We start from the raw sequence: 12906 nt of genomic DNA, 5'->3' as shown, positions 1-12906 counted from the left end.
CAGGAGTCTACCTGGGGATAAAGAAAAACACAGGAAGTGACTCAAGGCTATAGGGCAGACAGGTGGCCTGTGGTGCACCCGAACAGACCCTGGGGGAGTTGGCTGAGGGCAAGGGTCCCCTCCCTAGAGACTGCTGGTGCACGCCATCCCGGCTATTTCTGCCAACCATGTTTCCCACAAACCCTTCCTCGCCTCACCACAGCAGGCCGCCTGCCCACTCGCCCACAAACCCAGCCATCAGCTATTGCAATTCTTGGCTCTGGTCCACCCCCTGCATCCGGGAGGGCCATCACCTCTGACCCCGGAAGGTGGCTCAGCCCCTTTCCCTGCCTCCCCCAGTCCCTCTCCTTCTGCCCTCACACCCAGAAGTGGAAAGATACTGGGGATCACTAGAAGGTGGGGGTCTTCTGAGCAAAGCAGATGCATCTGTGCACCCATGTATGCTTGGGCTGCCCTCAGGGCCAAGGACTTGGCCTCAGGTGGAGTGACGAGTGTACAGGTAGAGGGAGCACAGGTCTTGTGAACCGCTGGGCCCCTTGTTGTCAGGGTGGCCTTGGTCTCATTCACTGGAGTTCGGGTTTGAGATGAGGGCTCCAGCTATTACTAAAATGATACTTTCCTCCCTTGACCCCTGTTCTTATGCATTAAGCTTCCTTGGAGGCCTCTGAAGGAGGAGGAGAGGTTTTGCTAGAACATAATTATAGCATATTATTTAAAATTTTATTTTACAAATATCCTTTACATTACATGTAAATTTAGCAAGTTGTGTTTTCACTTATCTTAGACATCTCTCCATAATAGTATAGGTAACTTTCTTATCCTTTTTGATTGCTGCTTTATATATATTTCACTTTATGGATGTACTATAATTTATTTAATAATTCCCTAATAAATGAACCTCTGGGTTATTCCCCTCACTTTAAAAAAATTATAAACAATGGTGCAACGAACACCTTTGCTCATTTACCTTTTGGCACCTATATAAATGCTTTGGTAGGATAAACTCCTAGGATTTAAACTGCCAGGTGAAAGAGTATAAACACTTACATTATCATAGATAAGACCTAATTGCTCTCCAGAATGCATTGCTGTTCCTTCCACTAGCGTTGTACGAGACAGCCTGTGTAACCACACCTTCCACAACACCGAAAGTTATGAATCTTCTCAATCCTTGCCCATCTGATAAGGGAAAAATTATATCTTGTTTTCATTTGCATTTAAAAATTGTTATCGAGATGGAACATTTTGTAAATTTTTATTAGCCCCGTTGTAATTGTGAGTGACCTGTTTATATCCTTTCCCCCCACTGAGCTGTCTTTTCTTTCTTTTTTTTTTTCAAATATGTCATTTTTTAAATTAGGAAAATGAGCATTTATTATATGTGTTACAAGCATTTTCCTCTTATTTTGTCCTTTGATTTTGCTTATAAAGTCTTTTAAAAAAAATTTCTATGTACAGTAGATATATTTACTAAGTGTCTCTGTTTCAACTTCTGTTTTGTTTCATGACTAGAAAAGCTCTTGCTACCTACCTCGGGATCATAAAAACACACATTTTTCTTCTGGCATTTTTACGGCTTTATTTTCCAAATGTTTTACTAAGACATTTTTTTCCCCCCTTAAATCTTTGATGCAGTTGGAGTTTATTTCAGGTAGGGAATGCAGATTTATTTACTCTGTTCCAAATATCTGGCTAGTGTCTCAATTTTTTTGAATCGAATACCCATGTTTATTTGGGTCAATTTAAAATGTCTACATTCTTTACTACTGACCTGTCTGCTTGTACCCGTTTCATACTATTCTAATTATTGTCGCTGTGGAAAGGTTTCAAAAGTGTTTTGTGGGGTTACTCCTCCCTTGTTGGCTTACCTTTTTTTTCCCCTTCCAGGAATTTTGTGGCTCTTCTTTTATATTTATTTCCCCATGAATTTATAATAACTTTGTCAAGTTATCTCCAAAAAAAAAAAAAAATCCCACTGAATTTATAAATTCAGTAAGAGGACACTGATGTATATATTTACAATAATAGCATTGGCTTTTTTTTTTTTTCTGAAGCTGGAAACGGGGATAGACAGACTCCCGCATGCGCCCGATCGGGTTCCACCCGGCACGCCCACCAGGGGGCGACTCTCTACCCACCAGGGGGCGATGCTCTGCCCCTCCGGGGCGTCGCTCTGTTGCGACCAGAGCAACTCCAGCGCCTGGGGCAGAGGCCAAGGAGCCATCTCCAGCGCCCTGGCCATCTTTGCTCCAATGGAGCCTTGGCTGCGGGAGGGGAAGAGAGAGACAGAGAGGAAGGAGAGGGGGAGGGGTGGAGAAGCAGATGGGCGCCTCTCCTGTGTGCCCTGGCAGGGAATCGAACCCGGGACTTCTGCACGCCAGGCCGACGCTCTACCACTGAGCCAACCGGCCAGGGCCAGCATTGGCTTTTTACCCAAGAGCAAGGTCTTTCTCTCTCTCTGTTTATTCGGGTCTATGTCCAAGTTCCTCCTTTGGGTTTTACGGCTCTTCCCAGGTAGACCCGCACATTTCTCCTCCTCTGTTTCACACTATGATTTTGTTATTCACGGGTGGGGACCCTATTTCTTGTGTTTAGGTGATCTTCCTTTTTAAAAAGAGCCACCTTACTACTTCTCTGATTATTAGTGGAAGTTCTTTGGCTCATTCTTTTGGAATATCCATGTATAGAATAATATCACCCAATGATAATGATACTTTCTCTTTACAATATTTATACCTCTTTAAAAAAAATTTTTTTTAATTACATGGCATTGTGAAGGACCAGGACAATGTTGAATGCCAGTGGCAATCGTTTATAGTGGCAGCTGACAACATCGTTAATATGGAACTATAGTCTCTCATTAAACACGATGGAGTAAAAGTAATCTCTTTATTTCCCATAGGATAGAGGGTTAGGTTGTGTTTTTTAGTATTTGGCCTTCTTGCTCTTAGTCTTAATAATGTATTCTGCTTTTATTAACACAGTTCTAAATAAATACGCTCTCTTCTTAGCTCAGAAATTGCTCCTTAGCTAATAATTTCTCCCTTGGAAGCAGAGGCTGGAAGGCAGGTGGTAGTGTGAGCTGGGGTGGGAGGTGGGGTGGCCGCAGGGGAGAGCTGAATCCCAGGACCGGGCTCTCAGCTTCCTGTCTCCCAGGGAATGGGATCCACAAGACACCCCTTTCCCCACTGAGAGAGGAAACAGCTGGGCAGAGGGGGAGGAGGGCCAGGGAAGGGAGGAGCGTTAGTGGGGACTAAGGAGCAGGGCCGAGGGAACAAACTCAGGGGATCTTCTCTGTCCTTGAAGATTTCCTGCCCCTCTGTCACCCTTGGGGCTACCTTGAACCTTAGTCATTTTGGGGAGACATGGTTCTGAACCTTGGGCTTCTCTCAGGTACAGGTGGATATTCCTACGCTAGGGGAGGTGAGGCAGGCAGGCTAGACGAGTCCTCTGAAGCTGTTAGATCAAAGAAGATGTCTAGCCTGGTTTGGCTACTTTTTAACATGTGGACTTCACTCAGTAGCTTCTGAGAGCCGTGACTACGTCTCTCTACCCATCTCCTGCAGGCTCCTGAGGGCTGGTTTTTTGTCCTAAACATCTGAATTTGCTCTCCCTTCTTCCCATTTCCTGATGCAGTTATAGGGTCCTTTGACCCTGACTGTTATTAGGAATCTGACTTCATTCTTACCCTTGGGTGAATGTTTATGTGCCCAGGGCTTGCTGGACAGAGGAAAGGGTTGGGGGAATGAGGAAGGGGACTTCTAGAGTGGACCACAGCAGGCATCAAGGTAGCCAAGGGTTCCTTTGTAGATGATAGGCTGAAGCCAGATAGCTAGAAAGGGACAATAAGGCTGTTGGGATGTCTCCTCTGAGCTGGCCTTCCTCTCCTTCCCACAACTTCAGTTCCAGGTGCACAGAAGGAACAAGCCCTTGACTTAGAATCTCCTCATCTTCCAGGTCCACAAAATCACTCTCGCCATTAATTAACCCGGTCATTTAAGAGGGAAGGGGGCCTGACCAGACTGTGGCACAGTGGCTAGAGCATCGACCTGGGATGCAGAGGACCCAGGTTCTAAACCCTGAGGTCGCTGGTTGAGCATGGGCTCATCTGGCTTGAGTGTGGGCTCACCAATTTGAGAGCAGGGTCTCTGGTTTGAGCATTGGATCATAGACATGACTCCATGGTCGCTGGCTTGAGCTCAGAGGTCACTGGCTTGAAGTCCAAGGTTGCTGGCTTGAGTCCAAAGTCACTGGTTTTAGCCCAAAGGTTGCTGGCTTGAAGCCCAAGGTCGCTGGCTTGAGTCCAAGATCTCTGGCTTGAGCAAAGGGTCACTGGCTCAGCTAAAGCCCCCCAGTCAAGGCACATATGAGAAAGCAATCAATAAACAACTGAGGTGCTGCAACAAAGAATTGATGCTTGTCATCCCTCTACCTTCCTGTCTGTCTGTCCTTGTCTTTGTCTCTTTCTCGCAAAAAAAAAAAAGGGAAAGGGGATGACTTTGTGGCTGTGTTTTTATTACTTAAATGGGTATAGATCCCCCCCATTCTTTCCTCATGAGAGAAGATCAGGAGCGTACAGCCAGGTGTGGGCACAAACGGAGTTGTAGACAAAGTGAGGAAGGGCCTGGCCAGCCGTTGTCAGGAGGCCAGCGAGAGCGAGGGGCACTCAGCCTGCCCGGAGGTGAGGGATCAAATACAATGACCTCTGGCTGCTGAGGATACTGTGAGGACTAAAACGTTCTGAGTGTTTTCCTGCTGCTTGTGGTGCCTCCCAATAGGGCCAACTGGAACGAACTTCCTTTCCCAGCGGCAGGAGGCTAGAGCGGGGAGGCTGGCTAGCAGGGAAGGCTCGGGGCAGACATTCAGCTGCTGGAAGGATAGTAAGAGCAAGGCGGGTCCTGGCCTTGGGGGAGTCAGGACCCCGGCTGGACAGTGGGGCAGGGGCTTGGATAGAAAGAGGCAAGATGGGCCCGGGAGTCTAGACCTGGGCTTCCAGAACATGGAGGCACACAAGGCGGAATGAGGCGCCCTTGGGGCATCTGAGTTAGCCTCTAGCAGCCACAACAATTATTCTCAGGAAACCCCTGGAGGGCTTTCCTGAGAATCATCTTGCAAAATCATGATGGCTTCTTCACTGATGTGGCTTCCTGTGGAAAAGTGAGCCTCACTTCACAGGTGGGATCTGTTAAGTACCCCAGCACGTCTTACTCATTTCCAGTCTTCTCAATTTCTGTGCCCGGCCCCGGCCCCAGCCCGTCGGGGAGCTGCTGGTAAACGTGTCCCAGATGTGTGGTGTGAGACGGAGCCAGGATGTCAGGATGACTGCTGTGTGGAATAACAATGCAATTTCCTCGGAAAGCCTTCTCCTCTGCGGACACCACCTGGTGTTAGAACTTCAATGAGGCCAGAAGGGCTCTCCCTCCCCTCCCCAAGGCAGAGACCCTCAGGGTTGGAGGGATCCTTTCCACACTGTGCTCCAGGGGGCACTAGGGGCTCTACGGAGCTTCCAGAGGCTGAGCAGGAAGGGTCTGGGGACCCACCGCCTCAGTCCTCTCCACCCTGGCTACAAACAAGGAAGGTCTCTGCTTTGATCTATTTGTCATGCGTGTGGGGTTTCTGAGTTAGGGTGTTTTATGCACTGAGCTCTGGATCTTAAAATATTTTGAAGTTTTTCTTTAAAAATATATATATATTTATAGTTTATTTATTGATTTTTAGAGAGATAAGAGAGAGTGAGAGAGAGAGAGAGAGGGAAGGAGAGAGAGAAAGAGAAGGGGAGGAGCGGGAAGCATCAGCTCATAGTACTTGCTTCCTGTATATGCCTTGACCAGGCAAGCCTGGGGTTTTGAACCAGCGACCTCAGCATTCCAGGTTGACACTTTATCGACTGCACCTACCACAGGCCAGGCTCTTTTAAAAAATTTATTGATTTTAGAGGAAGGAAAAAAAGAGAGAGAGAGGAACATCGACTTGTTGTTTCACTTATTTATGCATTCATTGGTTGATTCTTGTATGTGCCCTGACTGGGGATCGAACCTGCAACCTTAGGGTATCAAGATGACACTCTAACCAACTGGGCTTAAAATACAGACCAGGGCTTAAAATACTTTGAAAAGGCCCCAGAATAGCACAAGTATCACCTGGGAGTCCCTCGCTCCTAGAGGCTTCTCTCTGGGCATTGAATGGGGCATCCTGGTCTCAGCACCAGCAATGACACACGTGGACTTTCTCTGTCTTCCCCTGGTCACACCTCTCCTGTCTTCTTCCTTTGCCCTTTCTCCTGCTTTCACCCAGAGAATGTTCTCTGCATGAAAGGCTCATGCGGTGAGATGGGATCCACTCAGGCAACCCAGGAGAACCTCTATTTTAAGGTTCATAACCTTAATCACACCTGCCAAGTCTCCTTCGCCAGGTAACACGCTATATTCCCAAATCCCAGGCATTAGGGCATAGACATTATTTGGCCTAGCACAGTGTTTAAGCTTTCAGTCTTTTCTCCAGGCATATTCTCTTTGTAAAGAAATATATAGTTGTGAATGTGTGCAGCATTATGTGCCAGCAACTCATTATAACACCCCCCCCCCCCCCCCCCCGCCAGGTCCAGTGCTGTCGGTGCTGGAAGCCAGGAAGCTACGGTTCTCAGCATGCCCGGCAGACAACGAGAGGCACTTCATGAGATCTGATCTGGCAGGTGGAGAAGCATCAATCACATCATTGTTCTCCCGGCTGCTGTGGGCAGGTATGTGGGCTTCAGCAGAGAGGAGGTTTGGGATCAGCCCTCAGGCATTTTCTCTGCTTTGCTGCCGGAGGCTCAGGTGTCCTGCGGTGACAGCAACTTCCTGATGCTCTGAAAGCTAGCAATGAACCCGAGAGCCCTCCGCAGTGAAACTTCCACAGCTTTGAACACACCTAACCCCCGCCCCCCCCCAGTTCCAAGTCTCTTTCTGCTTACGCTGACTAGAGTTGTTTCTGTACTCGCTGGAGGATAACAGGGATCTTGTTGATCTGAACGATTTATAACCTGTTTGTTTCCACTTAATAATAGATCATGCCTGACCAAGCAGTGGTGCAGTGGATAGAGTGTCAGACTGGGATGTGGAGGACCCAGGTTCGAGACCCCGAGGTCGCCAGCTTGAGCGCGGACTCATCTGGTTTGAGCAAGGCTCACCAGCTTGAGCCTAAGGTTTCTGGCTCGAGCAAGGGGTCACTCGGTCTGCTGTAGTCTCCTGGTCAAGGCACATATGAGAAAGCAATCAATGAACAACTAAGGAGCCACAACGAAGAATTGATGTTTCTCATCTCTCTCCCTTCCTGTCTGTCTGTCCCTCTCTGTCCCTCTCTCTGACTCTCTGTCTCTGCCACAAAAAAAATAGATCATAAAGACAAATCTGTCCACAGAGCATTCAATGTTTTTAAAATATTCAATAAAATGTGAGTTTTCGTGGCTGTATGGTAGCCCGCCATACAGATATATCATAATTTATATCACAATTTGTTTAACCAACCCCCTGTCAGACATTTAGGCTGTTTCCTGGTTTTCACTTTCATAACCCATGCTGTCAAGCGCATCGTTGGCCATGAATCTTTGTGCACGGCTAAAAGTATTTACTTAGAATAGAATAAGGACAATTTTAGTTCTAGGGCATTCACTTTTTGAAAGCTTTGATGCATATTGAGTCATCTGTGTTTCCTCCCCATGGTCCTCCGGACATCACACTCCCTAGTTGCCCTCCCCTCTCCACTGTACACCTCGGTCTCCTCGGTGGGTTTCTCTGCAGCTCTCTGACCTCTAACCGGTGGGGAGCCCTGCCCCTCGGTCTGTGCTTGTCTTTTCTTTGTCCACACTGACTCCTTTGGTAAACTGACTCCCTCTCACAGATTGAAGTACTATTCCTAGGCTGCGGCCCCTTCATTTACATGTTAGGCCCCGCCTCTCACCTTCAGGGAGAGGGAATAATATCTTGACTTGTGTATTTAAATGGCCTGCATTCAACATCTCTTCCTGGACACTTGACTCTGATCTTGCCTCTCAAACCCACTTTTCCTCACAGTCTTCCCCATCTCAGTGAATGACAACGCCTTCCTCCAAGTTGCTCAGACCAAACACCTGATGCCTATATTTTTCTCACACCTTTTGTGCAATCCATGAGCAAATCCTATTGACTCTAACTTCAAAATACATCCATAATCCAACCCCTTCTCACTAACCCCACCATTACCACCTGCTCTCACCATCAGTTGGGTCACCTTAATAGCCTCCTAACTATAAAACTTTCTGCCCCCCCCCCAACAATGGCCAGAGTGGTCCCGTTAAGATATGAACCAGATAACGTGGCTTCTCTACTCAGAACCCTTCAAGGACTCCCATCTCCCTCAATAAAAGCCAATATCCTTACAGCGGTCTGTAAAGTCTTAACCTGCCTGTCCCCTCCCCCCCCCATTGTCCCTCTGACATCCTCTCCCCACTCTCTGCTTACTTAATCCATTCCAGCCACTCGAGCCTTCTTGCTTTTTCTCAAACATTCCAGGCAAGCGTCTACCTTGAGTCACTGTACCACATGTCCCCTCTGCTTAGAACACCTTGCCCAGACGTCCACAGGACAAAGCCTCCTCAGGTCAAATGTTTCCGCAGTGACGCCTTCTCTGATCCCCCCGCCCCATATAAAATGACAACCTCTAGCCACCCCGACACTCCCTTTTTTTCTACTTTACTTTTATCCGTCTCTCGTGACATCATCTATTAAATATATATAAATACAAAATTCATTTATTTTATGGTCTGTCTCCTCCCGTTTGAGGGTGGGAAACTTTATCCATCTGTTTGGTTCACTGAAGTATCCCCGAAGAGCACAGGAACAGCAGGCACCAGATTAGTATGTGTCGGATGAGTAAATGAATTGGTATTTTTCTTCTGGACTACAGTCCTGAGCCAGCGCACCAAGCTCCAGCGTGCACTACTTGTGAAGCGCACTACTGTTTACAATGTAGATCTCACTTCGCCTCGAAGACTCTGACAGGCCGGGATGGTGCAGGGCTGAAGAGCTCTTTGCCTTGCTGTTGTTAACCCTTTGGTGCTATAGTTTTCTCACCTGCAATAATCGCCATGTCCTAGAATTAGTGCCCAAACTAGGTAAGATGAGCACTAAGGCACCCAGCCTGTGGTGTTCTGCTCCCTGGCTGTGCGTCCCAGCAGCCTAGCGATCCAGCCATGCTTCTGGCCGAGACCTCACCAAAATGCTGTCTCAAATGGAACAAGCCATGGAAACCATGATGTTTATGTTTCATAAATGAGCTGGGGATAAAGGCTGCGTAACAAAGGAGGACCTGAGAGGACTCCTGGAAAAAAAGTTCCCTGGGTTTTTGGAAAATCAAAAAGACCCACTGTTCATAGACAAAAGAAGGAAGGACCTGGCCTAGAGCCCAGACAGCACAGTGGGCTTCCAGGGCGACTCTGCGCTAACTGCTGGGCATCCCGTCGCGTGTGTGTGGCACACGTGGGGCAGAAGGGAAAGAAGTAGGCAGTGCTGAGCCGTTACTCTGCCCTGATAAGAGCTCCTTCCAGTGGGCGCCTTAAGGAACCTCCAGCGACCCCTGTATAAAGATTTTATGAGCAGATTGGGACCCTTAGAAAATGTACAAATAAAATTCCACCTTCATTTGACAAGAGAAAGGAAAGCCAATTAATGCCAGGTAAGCTTTTGATTTGAAATTGCTTGCATTCTCTTGTCCTCAAGAAACAAATTTCTTCTTCTTTTTTTTTTTTTAGCGAATGAGAGAGATGAGAAACATCAACTTGTAGTTGTGACTCCTTAGTTGTTCATTGATTGCTTTCTCTTAAGTGCCTTCATGGGGGAGGGGGGCTCCAGCTGAGTCAGTGACCCCTTACTCAAGGCAGTGACCTTGGGCTCAAGCCAGTGACCTTGGGCTTCAAGCCAGCAACCCTGCACTCAAGTTGGTGAGCCTCCCCCTGCCCCTCAAGCCGGCGACCTTGGGATTTCTAACCTGAGACCTCAGCATCACAGGTCAACGCTCTATTCACTGCGCCACCACTGGTCAGGCTAAACAGATTTCTTTTTTAGTTAAAAAACAAATCAAAAACTAAAAAAGATGATTTATGCAAATAATTTGCATAGTGTCTGGAATCTATTAATTGCTAAATAATTACAAGTTTGTTTCCATTTTTTAGTAGAGGAATCTGAGGCTCAGAAAATTTAGGAATTTGCTAAAGGTAAAATAAAAGTAAAGGGAATAGTGAGGTTTGAACCCAGAGCTTTTGATCCATGATACAAAAAATGATGTTTTTAATGTTTATTGATTTTAGAGAGTGAAGAGGGAGAGAGAGACAGGAACATCGATCTCTTCCTGTATGTGCCCTGACCCAAGATCGCACCGAAAATCTCTGTGCTTTGGGACAATGCTCAAACCAACAGAGCTATCTGGCCAGGGCCATAATACAAAACTTTTTGTGTTAAACCAAACTTATCTAATAACTGAATTAAGGGTATGGATGCTCCCCCAAAGTCCTAGAGAGAACTGGGGAGTCTTTACATTTTTTCTGTGGTTTGAATCCCTTCCATAACATTTCAAAAATCTGTTTGAATACCCCCAAGCCTGGGGGACTCACTGTGTTCAGGCTGCACATTTCAGAGAGAGGCCTCAGGTACCCCTGCCGTTCGTCATGCTATGTAAGCCAGGTGGCTGACGGAGTGAGCTGTCCATCATTCTATCCTCACACAATTGCAGTTCTCTTCAGGGCAGCGAAGCGCCCAGCCAAAGCTAGACTCTCACAACTGAGGTGAGCCTTATGACACCATTGTGGCCAGCAAGATGTAAGTAAAGATTGACTGGGGGTGTTCCTGATCAAAGGAGGGAGGATTTTCCCACAGGCAGCATGTTTTGCCCTTCCCTCTTCTCTCTTTTCCTGCCTGGAATGTAGAGGCGATGCCTGGAGGTCTGACAGCCATCTTCCGAGCACGAGGCGGAGAGCCACGGGCTCAGCCTGGAGGGCAGGAGAGCTGGAGGAGCCGGGGTCACAGAGGGCAGCAGGGGATGGGTCTGCGGCTGCTGCCACCTCTGTGCTTCTTATTGTGTGAGGAGAATAAACCCCCGCCGGGTAAGCCTCTGAGGCCAGGTTTCTGACACGTGCAGCCTGATGCCACCCTCTCCGAAACAATGACCCCAGGCTTCTGCAGTAGGTGCGCCCCCTGAGGCGTGAGCAGCTCGGCCTGGCCTTACGTCCCCATTGTTCACGAGGCCCAGCAAGGTCCCAGGCTGTGCAATTTCGTAGAGCCCTTGGGAAACAACAGGGGTTGATTTCCCTCCTGTGCTGGATAAACACAGGCTGCAACCAACCTCGTGGACCTTTCCTGAAAGGGGCCGGCTGAGGCGAGACTCTCCTCCGTTGCATTTACCCCCAGGTGTCCTGGAGTAGGATGTTCTGCCCTATGGTGCAAGATCTGAGAAAATGTGTGCCTTTGGGCCTAGTAATTCTGCCTCCAGGACTTCGTCTTATTATAGAATACTAATTGAAGGAGGGAACCGCTATTTCCAGATGAGAACCTTCACTCACCTAGCACTATGAATACCGGTGGAAACTAATGAAATACCCAACAGCAGAGGGATAGCTAAATAAATCAGGGCGCATCCACATTGTACAATAGGATGTAGCCTAGTGGAGGATTATTTATGACGTTGGGAAGTTGTTGCTGAAAAACATGAATCATGAGTATGCTCAGTGTGGTTCCAATTTTTTTGTTAAAAATACGTATGTACAACCCCCATCTTCCCGTCTCCAGATCTCTCATCTTGACTGCTACTGCCTCCCCCACTAGAATTGGGGGCCTGGAGGTCAGGGACCTTGTCTCTCTTCTCTGTAGCCCCAGGCCCCCACCACGGCCCCCACACAGAGCAGGCAGATGGTAAACATTCGTGGCAGAAATGAACGGGGATTTGGCACCCAGAAGACTCAAAGCCAGGCCTTGCTCCCTGTGAGCGCCTGGGGAGGGGACTCCAGCTCCTGTGCATCCTGCTCCCGCGGACCTCTCCCTCTGGGTCTCTGCGTGGCCCTGTGACTGCATTCAGATGTCTTCTAGGCCAGAGGGGGCGGTCCCCACTCCTGGCTGCTTGTCAGCCTCACCTGGGGCCTCACTCCACAGTAGTAGAATGAGAAGCTTTGGGACACGCTGGCTTCGAAGGCGGGATCGGGCTGGCTGTAGCCCCTATGAACTACTTACTGTTGAGGTACAGAGGAGAATACAGCTCAGTTGTCAGCCTGAGAGTGGGTCTCAGCTGCTGCCGGCACTGCCAGCTGCAAAGCCACCATCCTGACAGTATTCTGCTGCAAACAGGTAGAGTTTAGGTGGCCCCTGGCGGCAGCACTCCCCCCCGGGGCAGCCCCCCCGAGGATTAGCCATTCCCTCCATGTGCCTGGTGATCAGGAGAGGCTGCAGAGGTCAGGCCCTGTACTCGGGCTTTACCTGGGTCCAGTCACTGAGTCTCTATCACCAGCTGTGACCGGCCATGATGCCTGCATTTCGCAGAGGGGCCGACTCAGACCCAGAGAGGGGAAATAGCCCCTCCTGGTCACATACCAGGCCAGGGACAGGATGGCGCCCCATCCCGGGCAGCCAGAATCTGGGCCTGAGCCCCTCTGCCCCATGAGGTGGGAGTTACATGTCTAAGGGACATGTGCTCGAGACCTTCCCACAAAGCTGCCATTCCAGAAACTGGGGAGCAGGCGTCCCCAAACTACGGCCCGCAGGCTGCATGTGGCCCCCTGAAGCCATTTATCCGGCCCCCCGCCGCACTCCCGGAAGGGGCACCTCTTTCATTGGTGGTCAGTGAGAGGAGCACTGTATGTGGCGGCCCTTCAACGGTCTGAGGGACAGTGAACTGGCCCCCTGTGTA

This window comes from Saccopteryx bilineata, chromosome 1 (assembly GCF_036850765.1).
Source record: "Saccopteryx bilineata isolate mSacBil1 chromosome 1, mSacBil1_pri_phased_curated, whole genome shotgun sequence".
NCBI classification, from domain to species: Eukaryota; Metazoa; Chordata; class Mammalia; order Chiroptera; family Emballonuridae; genus Saccopteryx; species Saccopteryx bilineata.
This window is presented reverse-complemented; position numbering follows the sequence as displayed.